Source organism: Mauremys mutica, chromosome 5 (assembly GCF_020497125.1).
Source record: "Mauremys mutica isolate MM-2020 ecotype Southern chromosome 5, ASM2049712v1, whole genome shotgun sequence".
NCBI classification, from domain to species: Eukaryota; Metazoa; Chordata; order Testudines; family Geoemydidae; genus Mauremys; species Mauremys mutica.
The window spans coordinates 42,336,253-42,358,098 of NC_059076.1; the positions used below are offsets into that span (position 1 = coordinate 42,336,253).

At 40.3% G+C, this 21,846-nt stretch overlaps 1 long non-coding RNA gene across 1 annotated transcript in view; it reads right to left on the reverse strand.

The window, feature by feature from the left end:
* Positions 1–1,734: 1,734 nt before the first annotated feature.
* LOC123370814 overlaps positions 1,735–21,846 on the reverse strand; it is a 70,460-nt gene continuing 50,348 nt past the window's right edge. Inside the window, exons 3-4 of the long non-coding RNA XR_006579568.1 lie at positions 11,030–11,266; positions 1,735–1,882 (exon numbers count right to left, since the gene is read on the reverse strand). This is a non-coding gene — a long non-coding RNA (uncharacterized LOC123370814). The remainder of the gene's footprint in view (positions 1,883–11,029; positions 11,267–21,846) is intronic.

The following is a 21,846-nucleotide window of genomic DNA, read 5'->3' on the forward strand; positions in this document are numbered from 1 at the left end:
AGTGTCTTGAAAGTAGCGTATGGGATAAGCTCACTTACCTTCCCTTGGAATGGCTGGTCCCAGAACCTCTTATTTCACCCCAACTTTTCAAAACCTTTTACTCTACAAGTGGACACCCTGGACATCCATCTTGGAGCAACACTGTCACAAGAAATAGGGGGAGAGGAACATCCTGGCTTGTATCTTCTCAGGAAGCTGTTTCCCCATGAAGCGATCTCTTTGGTGATTGAGAAGGAAGCTCCAGTGGTAAAGTGGGCTGTGGAAATCATGCATTAGATGTGGGGTCAGCCATTCCAGCTAGTGACAGATCATGCACCCCTACAATGTATACAATCCAAAAAGGACAACCACCCCGAGTCATGCGGGGGCATTCGTCCCTGCAATCCTCCTACTTTGAAGTACTGAATTGAGCTGGTAAAGATCATAAAAATGCAAACTTCTTTTCCTGAGATGATGGCAGAGGGAAGATGGGTCAGTCAACACAAGTACACCCAGCAACTCTGAAACTGATGGGGGAGGGTGTGTGATGGGTTCTACAGGCCCAACACTGAACCAGGGTGGGGAGTGAGCAGAAGCATATTGAACTAGTAGAGAAACAGTTTAAAAGGAGACTGGCAGGTGAGGAGGAGGTGGTGGCAGTTACAATAGAAGCAACATCCACCACTAGCAAGTGAGCTTCATGTGGCACAGGAAACAAGGTTGATGCTGAGAGCTATGTCAGAAGTGGTAACAGCTTTGTGAATGCTGCTTTAGCAGCAGGGACTTGGATTCCCCCCAATTCCCTGGGAGCTGAAAGCCATAAGAGATTGACAGACCAAACAGGACACTAAGAGACTGAGGAGAGTCTGCTAAGACAGCAACCATGCCCCAAACTGAGGCGCTCCAGACTAGTGACCGAGGGGAAAAATAATTTGGGGTAGCTCAATAACTGGACTGGACACTTTGACAAACCCCTAGAGTCCTGGATCAGGTGCATGGGCCCAGGTCCCTCCTACATTTCACCCCCATTCCTTTATAGTGAATTAGAGAATGAGGGGGTGATTGAGGCTGCAGCTGGGGCTCTCTCTGGTCATCACACCTTCTTGTTACAAGCATGAATGGCTCATGGAAGAAATTAATATTTTTTTTAATTGTTACTCAGTTTGCACATGGGCATTGGTCAACTGAAATCCAATAAAAATGACTGATGAATGTTGGTGAGCTGTGATGCAAAGATAACATCACATGATGAATGTGTAAACCACAATTCCAGATTCTAGCTAGACGGGAACACGAAAATGTTGCATTCACCCACTCATTGACTTGTTAGGATATCTTTTTTAATATTAGATAGCTCTTTAAATAGGAGTCATGTAAAAATGAATGCTCATGCCAGGGATGCACAGGGGTCACTGAGCTATTCTAGCTCAGATTCTGTTTCCCCCAACCACAGCACAATACATAAAGTTAGTTTACTGTCAAGTGAGAAGTCTCTTCTCATTTAAATTCCTTCTTAAATCTTATTTCGTCTGTTATGTCCACAGTGTCCAGTCAATTATACTATCTTTGTCCCAATCCCACAAAGACTTATGCATATACCTAACTTTACACTTTGAATAGTCCTACTTGGTTCAATATGACTTCTCACAATGAGTGAAGAGGGACTGGTCACAGTACTTAAAATTAAACACATGACTAAATCTTTGCAGGATTAGGTCCTTAGGTTTTTTATTTTATTTTTTTTAAATGGGGAGAGGGAAGCTTTGCAAAACAATGATACATATTCATATAAAGATAGTAACAGTGTGATCGTATTGCTGTAATTCTAGTCTTTAGTCACCCAGTTTCCTCCACACTATTTTTCAGAAAATCTTTGGGTCAGGGTCTGTGGTCTTGGGTATATCTAAAGGAGGATAAAAGATATGGGGGTTAAACATAGAATACAATTTGTTCTGTCTTCCCAACAGATATTAGGTGATTGGGTTGGGAGTGGAGTGAACCTTTTTATCCTAGTCTACACATATCCTTTACATCCTCTGAAGTCTCTCTTACGCTTTTGGACATACTAATACTATCAGGCTTAGTGTCTGACGGCAAAGGAGAGGGTTAGTTTCACCCTATGTAAACTGAAAGTATTTAAACGTAAAAGCATACATTCTAGATGCAATTATTTTACAAGGCAAGCAGGTGTGTCATCTACGTGGTTGGTATTGTGTTTGTAAATGAAAAGCAGAAATCAGCATGGTTAATCTTGGTAATTACTGTACTTGAACTAATTATTACTGTGGCAGAGCTACAACAGTACTGCCAGCCTAAGCAATTTGAGGCTAGTTTATCAATACCTGAGACACAATACATTGATTAAAACGAGAAGTAAGTCTAAGAAGGTCTTCCTACTTCAATTTAGCAGACATTTGCCCAAAATGATCAGGATAAGTTGTTTTTCAAGCAAGTTTAAAGTATGTCACAGCAATGCACAAATGCAGATATTTGGAATGAGCAGACAGATTACAAATGAAGTGACCAAAAAATCAGAATCATATTTAGAGGAAAGAGAATGTTGCCTTGGTGGATAAGATATCAAAAGATTTTCTAGCATAAGGAAAATACATTGCCAAGAGAGAAAGGACTAATCTCCGGCCTCTTGTCTCTGCAACCACGGTATCTGTCAATGGTTATTATTAACCATTGTTCATGTGTTCACGATATTAGCAGGAAAAGCCAGCTTCAGCTTTAAGGGCCTCATCCAAAACCCACTGAAGTCAATGGATACATTCTCACTGACTTCAAAGGACTTTGACTCAGACTTCCATATGCAGGTGCTATCTTTTACAGTACAGCACCTAGTACAATGAGGTCCTGATCTACAGTACAAATAACACAACAGTGAGAGAACGTTAACGATATGAGTGCTCTACTGAATAAGAAGATGTCAGCACTCTTTTCTAGCATTACTTCATGACTGAGCATCAAAGGATGTAAAACAAAAACTACTTTCCCATTGCTTGTTAACATAAGCAAATTATCACCTATTTAGAGCTCGCACACTATCCATTGTCTGCAAAAAGATTAGTGATATGTGCCTGCAGATACTTTTCTGCTACTTTATGATTATTCATGAGCTTCTTTTATACACTTGATTGATACTGACGGCTTAATTTCTTCATTTGCTTCCTTTCCAGTTATAGGGTTACACACCTTCCTGTCTATGTTCTTGTCTGTCCTTTCACGAGTCTTCATTCTTCAATATTTTATGTATGAGAGTTACCATCTTCCTACCATGTTCCAGCTAAGCCTGAAGTACAACGACCCCTTTTCTCTGCATGGCACATATCATTTTGACCATTCTTGTTTCCCTTGTGAAATCTTCCATTTGTCCATAAGCATTAGTTACCCTACAAATCCGAGTTCACTGTCTCATCTTTTAGTGTTTATGTTCTTTAAATTTTATCTATTCTTTAGCTTATTTCCACTGTAAGCATTTTTTCTCTTATAAGAAATTTATTTTTACTCAGTAATTAGAATATTCAGAAAAAGCTTTACAAAAAGTTGCAATAAAAATGCATAATAAGCACCCTGACTTTCACAATAAGGCCAAAATCAAGCTAATCCCATTTCAAAACAAGGCCCAAACAAGCCAACTCCTAAGAACTCCAACACTCTATGTGACTAGATTCCCCCTGGCCTGCAGTCTGGGACTGTGGTGGGCCTGTTGTGCACCCCTCCTCTCCTCCTCTTGCACCTGCTTGCCCCTTGCTTGCCGGGAGCCAATCAAAAAAAGAAGCAACAAGCAACAAGCTACAGCACAAACAACTAACAAGCTACAAGCCAAAAACTAGCCAACAAGCAACTCACAAGCCAATTAAGCCAAAAACAAGCCCAATTTCTGTGTTTTTTTCATGTGTTTGGCGTGTCTGATGATTGGCCTTGGATAGAAAATAATGAAATAGCTCTCTGTTAGAGAAAAATGACCGTAGCGGCCTGATTATATACCAATTTAAAATCAATGATAAGACTTTCACTGATTTCATCTGGACAAAACTATGCCCCTAAATGTCTAAGGCCCATCACCTGGGTATCTATGAGTGAAATTCACCCCATCTCCTCAGTTTGGCAAATGGCACCTAAGTGTTCAAGTTAGGCACCTACGTCCCCTCCTGAATCTAGCTGAAAATGTCAAAATGTTTCATTGACATATCCATTCTTTTTTCCTTTTTGCTTCAATGAAAACAATTCAACAAAATCAACATGAATTTGCTAAATGTTTTGTCAACCCAAATCTGCATTTTTTCCCCAAAACAAAATATTTTGGCTGAAGAATTTCACTCAGTTTTATGTGTAAATTTAAGCAAATGATATCTCTTTAGGAGACTTATTTTTAATGACTGGGTTAGCTCTCAAAGATACGTGAGATATGGTAACATTGGCATAGATTTCATTTTAATCGATCACCACATGATTTAGTTATAGTTGGTCCTGATCTAACCAAACATGGGGAAATGTAAATGATAAAAATATTTTCTATAAGTATAGGTTACAGTACAAATGTGTGTTGGGTGGATCGGTTGATTCATTTGAGAAACCAGTGGCAAGAGCAACTATAGCTATGCAAAGCAGTGAGCAGTTTGAACTGGATTTCAAATGCTAGGAAGGTGCAGTTTATATAAACAATGGGCTAAATTTACCTTGGTGGCATAAAGGATACCAAGAGGGATGGGAATGGGTTGTGCTGGGGCAAAGTAGTCTATAAAGGCCAGTGTAACTCAGAATTGGGAAGCACTGGCCAAACATGGAGTACAGCAAGAGCATCTGAAAAGTCTGCTGATACAGCAAATCTGTACAGCTGGTGCTGCCAGAAGAGCTCTGACAGGAACTCTAGCTGCCATGCCTTGTAGAACCCAGAGAACAGAAGTTAAAATATAAAAACAGTTCCCTACAAAAGGGTGACCCCCGTCCCACACCCAAAAGCATAATGGGTTTAGCTGGCACTAAAAAAAAAAAAATCAAAATCCAAATGTTCTGGCACTTTGACCAAACCACTTTAAAAAAAAAAAGGGATGGGGGCTTTCCTTAGTCTTCGTCTAAACTTAAAAGGAAAAGACAGGTATATTCTCAGTAATTGCTTTACGCCCTGATGAGTAGCTATAGTAAAGTGTAAATGAACATATAGTTTTTACATATCAAAAGTCCCTTTAACAAATGCAGCACAGCCTCATTAAACTCACAGTGCAGTTCCCCACTCCTGCTTAAATGCAAGTATAAGCAATTTTCCTTTGTTTGTTCTTTTCTCAAGCAAAAACAACCTCAAAGTAATGAATAACAGAACAAAGTAATTTTGCTCAGAGCAATCTGATTTCCCTCAGCAGAAACATACTCAGGACCCCAAACTCCAACTCTAAAAGGACAAAATTTGAGACAAACGAATCCAGACACCTGAATATAGAAAAAACTCTTCAGTCTTTGATCACAAATGAAAATAAACTTAACTTACATACGGCTTTCACCTTGCGTTATAATGTAGTTCACACATTCGTTATAGTTTTTCTTCTACTACTTCATCTCTCAGTCTCCCAGCCACAGCCAGCATGGAGTTTCCCAATTAGGACTACACATTCAGCACTACTTCATCAGCAAGGGTGATATAATGTGAAATTTCCAAAGGCATAAATATTAATTAAGTGCCCAGCTTGCACTGACTTTCAATGGGAGCTAAGTGCCTAAGAGCTCTTTGTGCCTTTAAAAATCTCCCTTGCAATATTTTCCTGTTCTATTTGTAAAGCCCCTAGCATTCAAAAATGTAAAGATAAAAGAGAGTGTCCATATAAGTGATGCATAATATATAAAGTTAACCCTAGATGTCAAAAACTGAAGTTTAGAATAAAGCTCTTCAAAATTATGTAATATATGTTGTTGACAAGAGGACTATTTTAAGAATACCCATCTTTGATTCATTAGCTCCTAGCTTAGACCCAAATTCTGAAAAGTTTAATACATATATTCAACATAATGAACTGTGAGTAGCCCCCCTGAAACCATGTGTGTAAAGTTAAGTATGTATGCCTTTGCAGGATTGGGGCTTTGTTGTTTAACTTTAGGTGATGTGTCATCTTCTGAAATAGGATATCGGGTCAAGATGATTGATTTAAGTACCTTTGAACACACTCTAAGCCAATGACCAATGGAAGTTCAGGAATGAATCTATTATTTCTACTCACTGCACTCAAAAATGCAAGTCTAAAAAGTTCAGATATTCAATAATGGATTATACATATATCTATTTACTTTTTTTTAAAAGGGCCAGCCAGCCCTCACAAGTTCCTAATTTCCAATTTAGTATGAAACTGAGTTCAAGTGACATACGAAATTAAGTGCCCCATCCATGTCAGAAATGCACAGTTCTGCCATTACATATATCCATATGGGTTTTTAACAATGTGGAGTTTCATGGACATACAGCATATGTCCAGCAAAGTAGCATTCTTACAACCTTTGGCTCTTAACTGTGGGGAATATTCTTCATACCATGGCAGGGGGTCTATACTGTGTGTTTTCCATTAGCATTAATAGGAAGTATGCATCTCCAGCCCTGCATATCAAATTAAGCATATATACTCTAAAACCTCAATCAAATAAAAATAATAGGTCTGAAATTAATTCTGCATCATGGGGAATACCAAGCAATGTGTCCCTTCTGGGTCAAGTTACTCTGAAAATTTGAAAGACAATAAAGACCTTCCACACCACAAGCTTATTTAGGATCTAAAAATGAAGCAGGAATTCTTATGGCTGAATGCTTTGCTGAACAAAACATAATCACAGAGTACTCATATATAATCAAATTAAGAAGGAACTTGTTCTCCAATCTGTTCACCGATCTGTGATGGAATAATTGCTTTTCTTAGAATGAAATGTTAATAATTGGTCTATAGGCTTTGAATGCTACCAAAAAGGTATATTCTAAAATAACACCCTTCATTCAATTAAATTAATCCATTTATTCAGTTGGTTAGAACAAAAGAGATAGTGAAGTACACAGATTTTAAGTAGATTTGTATCACCAAGGGATATGATCACCTGAACCCTCATAGTCTGGGAGCACAATATAGTAAAATCTCATTCTGTGGGCAGTAGTGGTAGAAGGGTAAGGAAGGTGGAGAATAATAATTTCAGTAGTGTCACTCTCTGCAGTGTGGCAAGGGCGGAACGCACTGCCCCCAACCACCAGGTCCCAGCTGCAGGTCCTCTGGTTGTTGGAAATTTTGATAATACAAAATTGTCAGAAATGCATTGAGTTGGGTATCATTCAAAAGCTCTTTCTCCCACAAGCACATGGTACAAACCTAGAACATTATGTAGCTATATATTCAAGACAATGTTTTAAAAATCAATTTTTTTAAATAATATTTTAACACAGGGCTGCATTACTTATATAAAAAAAGAAGACACTGATCTTTGATAATCCTAGGGAAATTTGCCTTGACACGTAGGACTGAAAAGCATTTATTCATCACAATTATTATCAGGGTTATCTCCACCTAGAGCACCACTGCCATGTTGTCATGCTGATCCTTGTCCGTGTTGCACTCACACATCTCTGTACAAAGCAGGCTGCTGGCTGAACATTTGCAGGGTAGTGAACATCTAGTCTTTACACACAAACATTTGATTAGCTGAAGGATTGATTCGGGAGCACATGGTATTACCCACATAACTGATGTGATCAGTCCATCTTCCAAAACCAATCCATGCCCAGTAGTGTCACATCCTAAAAGAGCATGGAAACCTGGCAGTATGACAGCATTTAATGGTCCAAGTGATAGGAACACATCTCTGAGGGATATGCATCTCACAGACATAGCATCTCACAGAGAACACTAGAACATCTCTGTGTCTTGTGGAACAATCTGGACCAACTCTCTCAGTACCACTGATGACATGCAAGATGATTTTAGTGTCAGCCTCCTCATGGGAACTCTGAAGAAACTCCACTAAACAGTGTGAAACAGTAGCTTCATTACGCCATGCAATGATAAAATTCTTTGGGCAATTCTTTGCATGCTGGAGCATTTTTCCTGCAAGGTATGTGGTTGTCATGAGTCTACCCTCACTTGAAACTGGGGGGTTTCAAGGTGAGGACCCGCATGCCACCATGTCAAAGGTCTCACCCCCACTTGGAACTGTTGGGCTCCAATGTGGGGACCTGACTTGGTTTCCCTCTAAACTAAAATTCTAGTTTAGATCTAGTAAGCTGCCACCACTCAATCAGGATATGTGGATTGAGACACAGTCCTTCCCCAAAATCCTAGGGGATTCCAAGAGCCCCAAATCCATGGAGTTCTTACACCCAGGAGAAACAAACCATTCCCCCTGCTTCCTCCCCCCCCTCCCTTTTCCTAGGAGAGATACCGGGATCCAACTACAGAGGGATACCTCCCCCTCCCCTTTCCCTGAGAATCCACCCAAGGAAAGACCAACAAGTCCTTAATAGAAAAGAATTTATTAAAGAATAAAAAGAAAATACAGAATCTCTATGAGCCCAGGCTGGACACTCATAGGGTATAACCTTATCAATCTCTGGAGAGAATCCCCTCTCCCCCTTTTCTCAGTAAAAGCAATATCAGCAAACAGGAATAAAGCATTTCCTTTAGCAAACACACAATTGCAAATATAGAAATCAAATCATAAGACTAATTCGCCTTTCTAATTAATACTCACTATTAATTAGTAGAAACTACTCCAGGAGAACTTGGAGACATGACTGTCCTCTTAGATCCAAAAAGAGTTCTCTCACAGACAAAGGCTGCCCTCCACAGAGATTTGAAAAAATCTTATCTCTGATTGGTCCTCTGGTCAGGTGGTCACCAGGTACTACATGTTAACCCTTTCCAGGGAAAAGAGACCTTAACCCTGATCTGTTTATTTATGACAGTGGTTAACTCATCCTTCGTGTGATTATGAGACAGTAGCTTCTTCACTGTGACACTAGAGATGTTTGTGAAGTCAGCAATTTTGTATTGGACAGATGCAATACCATGGAGTCTCTTCTTTCTCGTAATGTTTTTAATTGATTTCTCTGTCAAACATGAGACTTCGTCATAGGTCCAGTATTTTCTCTGTATCCTCATAATGAAGTATTCAGCCAAATCTCAGCAGGTATCAACAGTTTCTGGCTTGTCGGAACCTTGTACCTCAGCTCTACTATGATTGTGATGCTGAAAGGCCCCTGCTAGCATAAGGTACCTGTCACGTTGTCAGTAAGTGCTGGCTTAGGATGTTCATTACTTTGCTTTTCACCTGGCAAATATGCATTGTTCCATCACATTTGAACATTGATCATGGAGAACTCATATTTTCCCAAAGTCTCATGTACATCAACATCACACTGAGATCTAGACACAAGCAGGAGATAAGCAAAGAATGACCTGCCTGGGGTTAGCTCTGTAATAGTCCCTATGTCTTTCTTCTTTGATGTGAGTACAGCTTAGCATAGGCAGCGTGTGAGGAGTCAGGGAGGTTCAGGGGTGCAGCTGCCCAGGCAGCTTGAGTTAATCCGGAGCTAGCCCTTGGGAGGCAGGAGCTCTATGCCATGGCTGCAGACACTTCTCCTTGCAGCATGGAGGGAGGCGCTGCTCATTCAGTTCCCACCATTGAGGGGCGCTGGGCTCCAACCAAGCCAGGGAAGCGCTGACTCTCTGGGTCACCGCCGAAGGGAGCTGGGCACAGACCCCCCCCAGGCTGTGCCAGCAACCACACTGGCACTGCCCTGCCAGCATCCTGCCTGGGCTCCCCGCCTGGCTGAGTCTGTGCCTACATCCCAAATAGAGGAGCCATATACTTGTAGGATGCAACAGGGGGAAGTATAACTTGTGGTAGACCAATAAGCGGTCCAGACATTGTAACACCCCTCTCCGAGGTTCCCCTATCTCTCTCCTCTGTACTTCTGCCATGACAGCACCCTAAGGGGAGCGGAAGAGACCCTCAGGAGGGATTTATTCCCGCTGCGTATGACTTAGCCAGGGCCCCCTATAGAATGATCTGGCCAGAAAGAATTCTGGAATTACTGGCCACTAGCCATATTGATTTGCCATTATCAGCAAGAAGAGAGGGTTCAATTGCTATACTGTCATGCTAGCTACTGTTTCAGGTGCCCTGACCATTGCAGACAGTCATGAGCTAGGACCCTTCCCAAGTCGGAGGCCTACTTCTGGCACCTCTCTCTGTCTGTTCAGCCTCCCCTCTGTACATCTTTCCAAAAGCAACTGCTCCAGTCAGGCAAGAAGCCTCTGTTTCATGTGAAAACCTTGACTACCAACTATTTGTTCTCACTTTACATGAGGTCGACACTGACACCGCATGCCTGTAAAGCTACAAAGACTACAGCTCCTTAATCAGGTATAAATGCCCTGTCACATAGTAAAAATGCCCTGTCACATAGTAAAAAAGGATTTTCTCTGGAGACAGCAAAGCTCTAAACAGGTTATTACAGACCTGAAAGAATGGTTCAAGAATAATTTCAGAAACCTATCTATTTTAATCTGCACTTTCACCCTGTCTGCAGAGGAGAGAAAGCAAAATTTAAGACTGAAAAATTGCTCAGTTTTTGTCTGGACATTATGAGGAATAGCTTCACAACCATAATATAGCCTGCAACTACACTTTACTCCTGCAACTCCCCTTCTAATAGGGCAAATAACTTCACAGTGCATCTCTCTGGTATGTCCTTTGCCTTTTGAATAAGGCCATTCTCTACCTCCTAATCACCCACCTCACTGTAACATCATCAACAGTCAGAAGAGCCTACAGGGGATGTAAAGGGGATTACTCTCCAGTCTGCTCCCAGATACTCCCGCTAACCAGCATCAACACTATATACGTACCTCAAAGGCAAACAGTAAAACTGCAAAGCCAGACCCAGAACATAATTTCCATGCTCCCCTCACCCCATAATGCTCACCCCCAGCCTCCAAGTTACAACAGTAAAGCCAAACAGCATATACTGCACAGACAAAAATCCCAATGCATGCACCACTTAGCTGATGTGCTGGCTAACCTGAGTGGGAAAAGTGATTTTGTGATGAAAAAAACTTGTCTGCAAACATTCCATCACATCATCGCAGAGCCCCCCCACGCACCACAAAAAAAACATAAAAAAAGATTGCGGAGAGTGGAGGTGGAGGCAATGTTTGAGGACCGAGAGGAGAGCAGTCAAGTTGCTTTTGAAGGAGATCATTGCAGTGGCCAAGGACAGGATGGCAGTTGCCAAGTACATCGTTGCCATGGCCAAAATCTGTAACAAGAAAAGACAGGCAGATACAGAGGCAATTCTTGGAGGCAATAAAAAGGCAAAATGCCCAGTTGCAGTTACTATTAAGGCAGCAGGCAATGCAATATTGCACACCAACACCCAGCCCATGTTATGCAGCCCATGGACAACGTCGATTATTGGAAACAACAGCAAATCCTCCCCTGCAACAATATTCCCAGAGGCCGTTCCCCACCTAGACCAGTGCCCCCAGCTCTTTTGAGTCCTTTATTGCCCCTGGTAACTTTGAGCCTTGTCACTCAACACCAGAAGGCCCATTTAACAAGAAGAGAAAAAGCCAAGACATATACTTGTCTGTGTCTTTAAGCCTCCCTGACCCTTGTGTTGTGTCCTGCACTGCACTGTTGCACTTGGCTGTTTTGTTTCATGACTGTTTTAACAAACGTGTCCTTTGTAGTTAAATCCATTTAAAATATATTCATTCATAATTAAAACACATTGTTTCATTATCATTTCAGATAAAAGTTCATTACTGCATTTTACATAATACATTGTTTAATAATAAACACCTTCAAACCTTCACCATAAACAGTTCATTTTACTCAGAAAACACAAGGTTTTCTGAAAACACATAGGAAGAGACACAAGGTCAAATAAGGATTGCCACAATGCTAAACTTTCATTGCCTGTGAACAGCAGCAAACTGTTCAAAAAATGTCCAACCCCTGCTCCCTCTCCAAGAGTTAACAGCTGAGTGTATTGTTGTGCAATTCCAGGCATGAGATTCAAAATAAAAGCAATAGGCATCCCTGACAATATTGCCCTGGCTGTTTGCATTTTGTATTGGATGTCTTGCTAGCTGCTCAAACGTCTGAGCAAGTCTCTGCATCTTAGCTTTCTGTTTATTGCTAAGGCCTTCTCCCTTACTCTCACAAGTATTTTTCAAAATACCAAATGTTGCTATAATCTTTGGGATTTTTTTCTCACTGCTTCCAACATATTCCATAAACAGCATCATGTCCCTTTCAAATGGTCAGTTGCACATTTCACTAGCATTCTGCACCTACTTGGGCAGATCTTTCTTTAAGCAGATCTTTCTTTCTGTCCAAGTGGCCTGTGAATGGCTTCATTATCCACAGAAAGAGACAATAAGCCTGGTTTCCCAGGCTAACTGGCTCAAGGGCCACACCATTATTGTCTATGATGTTCCTGGAGACAAACAGTCCTTTCTCCTTTAAGATAAATAGAGCAGAGTTCTGAAAGATCCTAGCATTGTGGACCCTTCCAGACCACCCTGCATTTATGTTCCTAAACTTGCCTCAGTGTCCAACCAGCCCTTGGAGCTCCATAGAGAAATATCTCTTTGTTTATAAATTCTGAGAAACAATGGCTGGGGTGGCAAATAATAGGTACATGGGTCCTGTACCCCAATTCACGCAAAACCATCAATAACCTCCTGAGCAATACCAAACTTTAGAACCTGGAGTGACCATGCCTTTTCCATGGTATCACACATTTGCAAGACAATGGTCGATCTCTACAAGCTGAATTGGTTTGCTATGGACAGGTATCATTTGGGGATGCCCAGTTTCAAGATAGCAATCACATGTATGGGGCACCACGAAGGCATGCTGATATTGTGGATTTGGGGTTAGTTCAGCACATATCTCAAACAGTTGCCTTCCCTATCCTGAAATTCGCTCATCACTGTTGGTCATCCCAGGTCTGCGGAATGATCCTTTCCCACCAATCCATGCTGTTTTCTTGAGCCCGGAAACAGCACAGCATGCTGTGAAGCTGCTCCAGGAACCAGTCCTGTACTATCACTTGCTCAGTGTCTTCCTCATCCTTGTCCTGATTTCATCGATGCTGAAGACACCCCTGAAGCTGGAGAAGCTGCTGACACCTTCTTGGTGGGGTGTTTGGTAAAATCCAAAGCCAAATTCATCTGTCTTTTGGTGCTAAATACAGGTCAAGCAGCTTCTGTGTATTACAGGTTGCCATCATGATGGTATGGAGCATTGTTGGGTCCATGCTGACCAACAGCAATTTGAAAATTGTAATAGCCTTCCCAGAAAGGAAGTACGAGGTGGAGAAACATGATTCATGCCATTTTATTTTTTAAATGAACTCTCCTGGCTTCCCTCTTGAATCCCACTGTGCATGGTGAGAAAAATCCCAGAATTCACACTGCTCCACTGTGAAGCAAAGGACCACGGGATACTCTCCATGAATGACATGTCCTCAGTTTGCAGCAAACCACCAGTGTGTATACACAATGATGCACACTGACTGAGGGCACACTGTCCCGTGTGCATGCTATTAGTGTGTATTGCACATTACCTGATATACATAAAAAGGTGCAAATTAAATCCCCCCACATAAACAATCCAATAGAGGTTCCTCTTTCAGAGTACATATAAAACTGAGGTACTGACCATTTGTGAGCATTATAGATACCCTTTCAAAAGAATAAGAATGCTATTGCAGTTCAGATAATTATATCCTAACTGCCCAGTGCAAAGTTAAGCACATGCCTAAATCTTGGCAGGACTGGGACCTATAGCTTTACATTGGATTTTGCAGTCCCCTGAGAATCTCTTGAATACTATTTTTTTCCCCAACAGCCATCTAAGAATGGCTTCTCTACTAAATTTCTTGACATTTGCAAAATGTTTGGATAATATGAACACAGGCAATTGTAACTGCGAGGGATTCACTGAAAAAATCATTTAAATATTGTTAGCTGTCCGTTAAGGGACACTGGTTTATTAAAAGTACATTTAAAAAACACTCTAGCTCCCCCACCTGGTTTTCTGTGATCAGAGCATAGACACTGGAACACTTTAATAGGTCAGGGTGGGTGTACTACAGCACATGTAGTTATATGAGTGTCATGCAGTGCATAATATTATTACAATATATGGAGAATGCAATACACGGAAATAACAAATCCAACAGAATCCAACTTGTCAAAGTCCTAAATGGCTATGATTACTGGATTGAGATAAAAGATAACAATAAATCAAACTTCAGTAAACAAGAAATCAACTTATTTATAGACTACAACAGACCTCTAAAAACTGTTTTGCTATAGAAAATCTGCTCTCTAACTTGCTTGTGTATGCAACAGGTCTAGTCTTTAAAGACAACTAGAGTACAGTAGATCAACAATTCTATAGAGCCTTTTATGGGAAAAAAGAGTTGTATCAACATCCATTGAAGTAATGGAAAGACTCCCTTGTCTTCAGCTGGCTCAGATCAGCCCAGAACGAACAATTATTAATTTACTGCAAGTATCCCAAATGCACATGAACCATCCCAGTGTCTGCATTAACACACAGTGATCAGCAAAGCAAAACTTTATTTATTCAGCAGTTCTATGCCACTCACTGGCTTCTGATAATAGAAAATAACTTTGTAATTAAGTCAAAGGGAAAAATGAATGGCTGGAAAATTACTGTCATGTAAAACCTGTACGAGATATGGGCAAAACTGATGACTCAGAAGCCAATGGCTGAAATTACTGGTGGTCTAATTTCCGAGAACAACAAAGGTGACACAGGTGAAAACATTGCACTATTAAACAAAGAAAATTAGCTGTTCTGTAATGGGGAAAAATCCATATAACCCAGATTAAGAAATTCATAAATGCACAAAGTTATAGATCCTTCAAATGAGAGCATGAGAAACATGAGTGTGACACTAGGGAATTAGAGAACTGAAAAGAAATTAGATTTCTTTCATTGCTCTAATATTTTTAGGACACTGACTCATATGACAAGAAACACAGTTTTAATGGGGATGGCTCTCAGTTGTTCAAGCTATTTCTTTCTTATGAATTCTTCAGATCACTGGAGGAGAGGAAAGGGTAAAAGGTGAAAGCAACAGGGCAGTATCACCAATTCAGTTTTAATCTTAAATTCCAAACTGCTTTTCAAATGAAAACCAAATACAAAGTAAAAATTAGCATAGGAGTCACCAGTAATAAAAGTAAAGAGAAAGAGTAAAGTAATTGGTTTTCAGCAAAGCTTAAAGCAAAGCAATAGCAGAGAAAATACTGCAGCTTAGAAAATGATTTGTCATTGCAATGATTCATTCCTAGTCTATAATAGGTTTTATTTCCCTGCTTTGCAGTAATACATTCATTACATGCCCAATTTAGAGCAAAGTTAGCCACTGAATTCCATATAAATATACAACAGAGTCACTTTTCATCTCATCTTGCAGGCTACATCAGCATGCTATTGGGTGGACCCGGAGGATATTAATGTAGAACAACAATAAATTGTGGACAATAGTTGTCTTTTATTGTTCTATTGCCAAAAAAGAATAGGTTATTTACCAATGACAAGAGATTACTGCACAATATATTAGGCCAGATTCTCATCCCACTGGAGTCAACTGTAAAACCCTCTGGCTGAACAGGATTAGTATCAGATCCACACATCCTATTACTGTAATGTTGAAAGCAGTTCATCTAGTTCAGACCTTTGTACCTTGATACACAATGCTGTCTATAAGGGACCCAAGTCTGCTGGACTAACTATAGGAGCAGTCCATTGGACCATTCTGATCTGGTAGCATTTTGCATCCTGTATTTCATATTGACTGTGCAAGGTGGTAGAGAACTAGGCCATTCAATTCAACAGGATTACACATGAGGACAAAGCAAGCAGTTTTTGATGCTAAATAATCCGGACTACAAGTTACCTCAACAAAAACTACAACTTTTAGAAACCTTTGTTCTCAGAAGAGAGAAAAGTAAATGTGGCTGGCCAACCACTTTTTCCAAAGAAGGTGCATCTAAACAATAATTATACAAATAATACTTTAAATCTGTATTAAATCTTTCATTAGAAGATTCTTGTGATAAGCAAAACTCAGCTCCAAGTTCCCGCTTTGCAAATAGCCGAAGTGGAAAGCTTATCTCAGTAAGCTTTGAAAGCAACTGCCTGTGCACACATGAGAAATTTTTTTCCATATACAATGGCATTAACATATGCAGAGTGGGTGTATAATTTTTATTTTTGTACACATAACTCAAATGAGTAGTTCCAGAAAGATTTAGATTTGAAGATCCAGAGATAGTTGCCCAGCCCTAGAAATGTTCTTATTTAAGTGCCCTCAAATGCATATTTACACTTGTGTAGTGTTCCAGGGATGATATACATAGGCTATAACACAGAAAAGGTAATCCTGTCTTTCTTAAAAAGACTCTGCTAAAATCATGGGCTATATTCATCCCTGGGGTCCACAGAGATGAAATCCTAGCTCTCTTGAAGTCAACAGAGAAACTTCATTGACTTCAATAGGGCCAGGATTTCACCCCAGGAATTCTTATTTCTAACAATTTTAAATATTAATTATCTTTCCTTCTAGAATATGTAAATAAATGTAAGCATTCAAATATTCCAGCAATAGACCAGGAGAGCAAGCCATCCAGAAACTGAAAAATATTCTGATTATCAGATACTTATTCAGAAACATGCATTTCTTTCCTCAGCAAAAACAAACAGGTTAAGAACTTTCCCCAGGAATGACATCTTACTTGTGCGTAATACAGCTGATGGCAATGGGATGTACGCAGCTCATCCCATAGCAATAGAGAGAGAGTGTAATTTTCATAAGCCTACCTTTCATGAAGCTCTCAACATTATTAAGAACATCTTCTACATTCTCAAGGCATTTAGTTTGACAACTTGGAATTTTGTGTCATTTGTCCACGTTGGGCCAAATTAAAATATTCAAAAGATTGCTCGCCAGTAACACAAGATGCAAGAAGTTTAAAGATTAAAAATTCTTTATAAAGAGAAATTTCAGATTTATGCCAGAAGAATTCAATTATCTGCACATAAGATGACATGTCTGTGGCCAAGTCCACCTTTAGAGAGAAATACTCGCTCTGACAAACACTCTTAACTGGTTGTCCATGAATATCTTCTGCCAGAGCATGAATTCTTCTTGCAACAGTATTGTTTGATAACAGAACTGTTTTAATCTAAGTTATTGCGGTAAAACAAAAGTTCATATAAACTCTGTCAGGCACAAACACTAATAAACAATCTGCTGCTGTGTGAGGTTTTTTGACTGTTGGTCTCAGACCCCAGGGTAAGCTGAAAAGCAGAGAGCAAAGAGATGGTTTGTGCTTTGTTTTGGTTATTCTTCCTCCCAATTTGGTTGCAATTCATGGTTAGCAAAACTAGTAATTAAATAAAAGTCTGAATAATCAACAAATCCTTAAAAATACACATCAGTTAGCAGATAATTCACAACCAGTAACAAGGGCTAAATTTACTGAACAAATTGTTAGTTGTTAATAGTTCTGTAACAGAGTGGTCTGCCCATTTAAGGGTCTGGGCCTGAGGCTAGCCAGCCCTGTTCAATTATTAGATCCAGCTGGGAAGGGTCAAGTGATGCCTGAGAGAGTTCCACTAGACAGAGAACTGCAGGAGGGAGGTTGGCTCCTGTTATTGGTCTTGGAATAGAGAGAGACGCACATAAAGGGAAAGGCCTGAGTTGACTAGAATAGCTTTATTTTGTGTTAATTTGTGAGTTTTGTGTTTGAACTAATAAACTGTGCACTGTCAGAGGTCCTGAAAGTGACTTTGGTATGGCATTAGTCCTATCTGGCTGGGAGATCCAGGTCAACAGCCCTACAAATTCTCCTAACAATGGCCAGCAAATTAGATACGAGGGACCGTGCAATGGCAGGACGAAAGGCCAATACAATTTTGAGCTACAGACTTAAGCACATGACATCATGGAGCAGGGAATTGTAGGTCAGTGACTGATGCCCACTCCATTAAACTCTCTCCATCTGCACTGTTGTCAGTACATTCCATGGCTGGAATTGAAATCACCATTGTGATGGAAGGACTTGGAAATATGGGCAGAGTGGGGGCTGGCCAGTTAACTGATGAAGGTTTATAGACATTAATCAGTGTAACCTCATACACCTTTATTGCCTGCCATTCTACAATGTCATTTAGAACAGGTGTCACTATAGTAACAGTGGACAGCCATTCTCTAAGATGGCATCCCATATTGCTTGTTATGGTGATGAACCATGACAGCATAGCTTGGAACTGAAAGCTACATATCAGAAATGGAATGCATCTTCTGAAGCAAGATAATACATGCTTCAAGCTTTGTAACTAGATGGAAGAGGATCTCTCCTTTTGCCACCAATATCCCTTAAACCAGGGGTTCTCAAACTGGGGGTCAGAACCCCTCAGGGGTCACAAGGTTATTATATGGGGGTTGCAAACTGTCAGCCTCCACCCCAAACCCCGCTTTGCCTCCAACATTTATAATGGTGTTAAATACATAAACAAGTGGTTTTTTAAATTTATAAGAAGGGGTCACACTCAGAGGCTTGCTATATAAAAGGGGTCACCAGTACAATAGTTTGAGAATCACTGCCTTAAACATTGACATGCAATGTATTGAGAACCAGCTCTAGCACTAGGGTTTATAGCACATGTCCTGAAAAGGGACCCCATTGGAGGGCAGCTCTATTGGCCTGACTGTTGCTTAGAACATGTTCCTGTGTTCCACATTTTGTCTATTTTTAATTTGGTTCACACTACTCATGTGAGGGATGTCATGAGAAGGCAGCAGACGTACCTCTGGCAACTTCTACAGCTCCTTTATGACCCAAAGCCAATGCTAAGCTTTCACAGTCTCAACAGATATCACCTTTTTGTTTTCCAGGAATCTGCTGCTAGTGGTCACAGAGCAGAAAATGCTTGAAGTTTTTCCAGAGTCTCAGCATTGGCCATCAGATATCAATAAATCAGCTCCTGGAAGGACCAGATGAATTTTCAGAAAGCTCAGCAGGAGGTCTTTCCAGCAGAGCTAGAGCTGCTTGTCAGTGAACTGGATGAGTTGGACTTGACATGTTCAGCCAACATAAATGATTTCTACCAAACTTTTTTTAAATTAGTTCAGGCAGCTGCTAAGAAATCAATCCCTGGAGGCTGTCTCCAACAGCATATCCCTGGGTGTTTGTCAGAGACAATTAAGCTCTACCAGGAATTCATATCTGCTGGTAATGAACAGCCAGCCATTATTAAGAGCTTTCAACTGCTTGATCAAATCAGGTGTGATCGATGAAGAGAGAGAGTCACAAAGATGAACTTTATTAATTCTAGCTGAAAAGCCCATCACAACACTTTCTGGAAATTCCAGCCTCGGCAAAAAGGAATTTCCAATCATCACAAATGCTATCATATCTCAGCTTCTGGCAAATGGCTGTAAACAGAACTTGGATAAGTCTTTCAGCCATGAGGTTAAAGTTTCAGGTTACAGAGAGGTGGCAGGCTCCTAGTGTGGACTGAAACTTGATGGTTCTATTTTCAGAGAAAGAGCTAGATCAGGCCATAAAGTTTATAAAAACAAGGAAGGCTTTAGGCCTGGATTTTAGATATATGGCATTCCTAGGCCCAAGAGACAAAAGCTGGCTGCTTTGTTTAAATGCTATTTCCAGGAAAACAGCATCCCAAAAATCTGGTCAATGCTCTTCTGAGACCAGGGAACACACTGAAAGATCCCAAAAGCTACTGATCCATCTGTCTCATTTGTGTTATAGACAAGCTTATGGAGAGACTGATTCTGATGCACATTAATGAGGTTATCAAAGCACAACTGCCCTTTGTTCAGGCTAGTGTCAGATGAGGACGGTGTACCCAAGATCAAATAACTTAAAATTAAGTGATAAACTCCAGTCAAATATTTCTTAAACAAATGAGAAGAAATTAAGTACCAAATTTAACAAGCACACCAGATTGATAGACTGCCCACAGTACACAATGTAACTGTGATTTAAGTTCAAACATTCATAATGGAATTGATTTACATCTCCTTGGGGAAAAAAGACGGTATTTGTGAATGGCACAACATCAAAATATGATTTATTTGGTAGATCGTACATTTTTGTACCTACGATATGAAAGAAGTGACAATAACACTGCCTTGCTGTTTCACTTCAAATGCCATGAAAGTCTGTTAGCTTCAGAAGAAGTTGAAACTGATGGCAGTTCCACGGTAGATATTTATTAATTTGTAATAAGAATTTGGATTTACTGACAAATGTAGGCATTTGAAAGCCCATTTTTATGTTTTGTATCATGATCTTGCACAATATTCTTATTGAAAAAAGCATTTTTCCTTTCCAGCTGAGTCTTCCTTGAGTTAAATCTGAGCATCCGAACCAAAATTTCCAGAGGTTCATTCCACTCTTAGACATAACATTCTATTTAATAGAGAACTAAACTATTTCAGAAATAAAGTTTGTGCAATAACAGCAAATAAAATGCATATAACAGTGTAAAAAGGCAGAACATCATGCAGCCAACTGGGATACCATGATAGCAACATCAAATGGCTCAGCAGAGGCATACAGCAGAATTCTGAAACCTGACTATTGCAGGCTCTATTAGGATGATAAAATGTAGTAATAAGTCCAAGTCATAGTTGGCAGAAGAAACCACTTTCATTTATTTGGTAAATAAAAAATAAAAATAAAAAAACAGTAGAAACAAAAGTTCCTGGTTATTTAAAACAAGGCAACATTGAAAAATCACAGATGATGACCTGGAAAGTAATGATATGCAGAAAATAAACCTGTAGATAAATGATAAAATACAAACCAATGAAAAAATGGCACCAGATCAATATAGCATAGCTTCAGAAGATGAACTTCAGATATCCATGACCACAAGGTAAATTCAAACTTAATTCCAGATTCAGATGATTAGTATAATGGATTAGTATTGTCTGCATCTATCCAGTTTCATTTTAAGTAACCAAAATTGACCTAATGCTGGGGTGAATGAAAGAAAAAATCTAGTTGCCTTTTGAATAGTCCTTATTCCTGCCCCTCATCCTCCCCATAAAAAAAGAAAAAATGGGAAAAACATAAAATATTGTGACAGACCCAGACCAGTGGGGGACAGGAGTCTGGTGGAGGGCAAATATACTGGTCACTGGATGAGTAGTTTTCTGTTCCGAGTGACCAGAGCAGGGGGCTGCACTAGAGTAATCAGGAACCTGCTAGAACCAATTCAGGCAGACAGGCTGATTAGCCTGCCTTGATTGGCTGCAGGTGATCTAATCAGGGCACCTGGGTTTAAAAAGGAGCTCACTTCAGTTTGTGGTGTGCATGTGGGGAGCTGGGAGCAAGAGGCGCAAGGAGCTGAGAGTGAGAGGGTGTAGCTGCTGGAGGACTGAGGAGTACAAGCGTTATCAGACACCAGGAGGAAGGTCCTGTGGTGAGGATAAAGAAGGTGTTTGGATGAGGCCATGGGGAAGTAGCCCAGGGAGTTGTAGCTGTCATGCAGCTGTTACAGGAGGCACTATAGACAGCTGCAATCCACAGAGCCCTGGGCTGGAACCCGGAGTAGAGGGTGGGCCCGGGTTCCCCCCAAACCTCCCAACTCCTGATCAGACCCAGGAGGAGTTGACCCAGAGGGGAAAATCACTGAGGTGAGCAAATCTGCTAATAAGCACAAGACCCACCAAGGTAGAGGAGGAACTTTGTTACAATATCTGGGATGAAAAACAAAAAAGTTTATTATGAAATAAAAGAGTAATGGCATTGT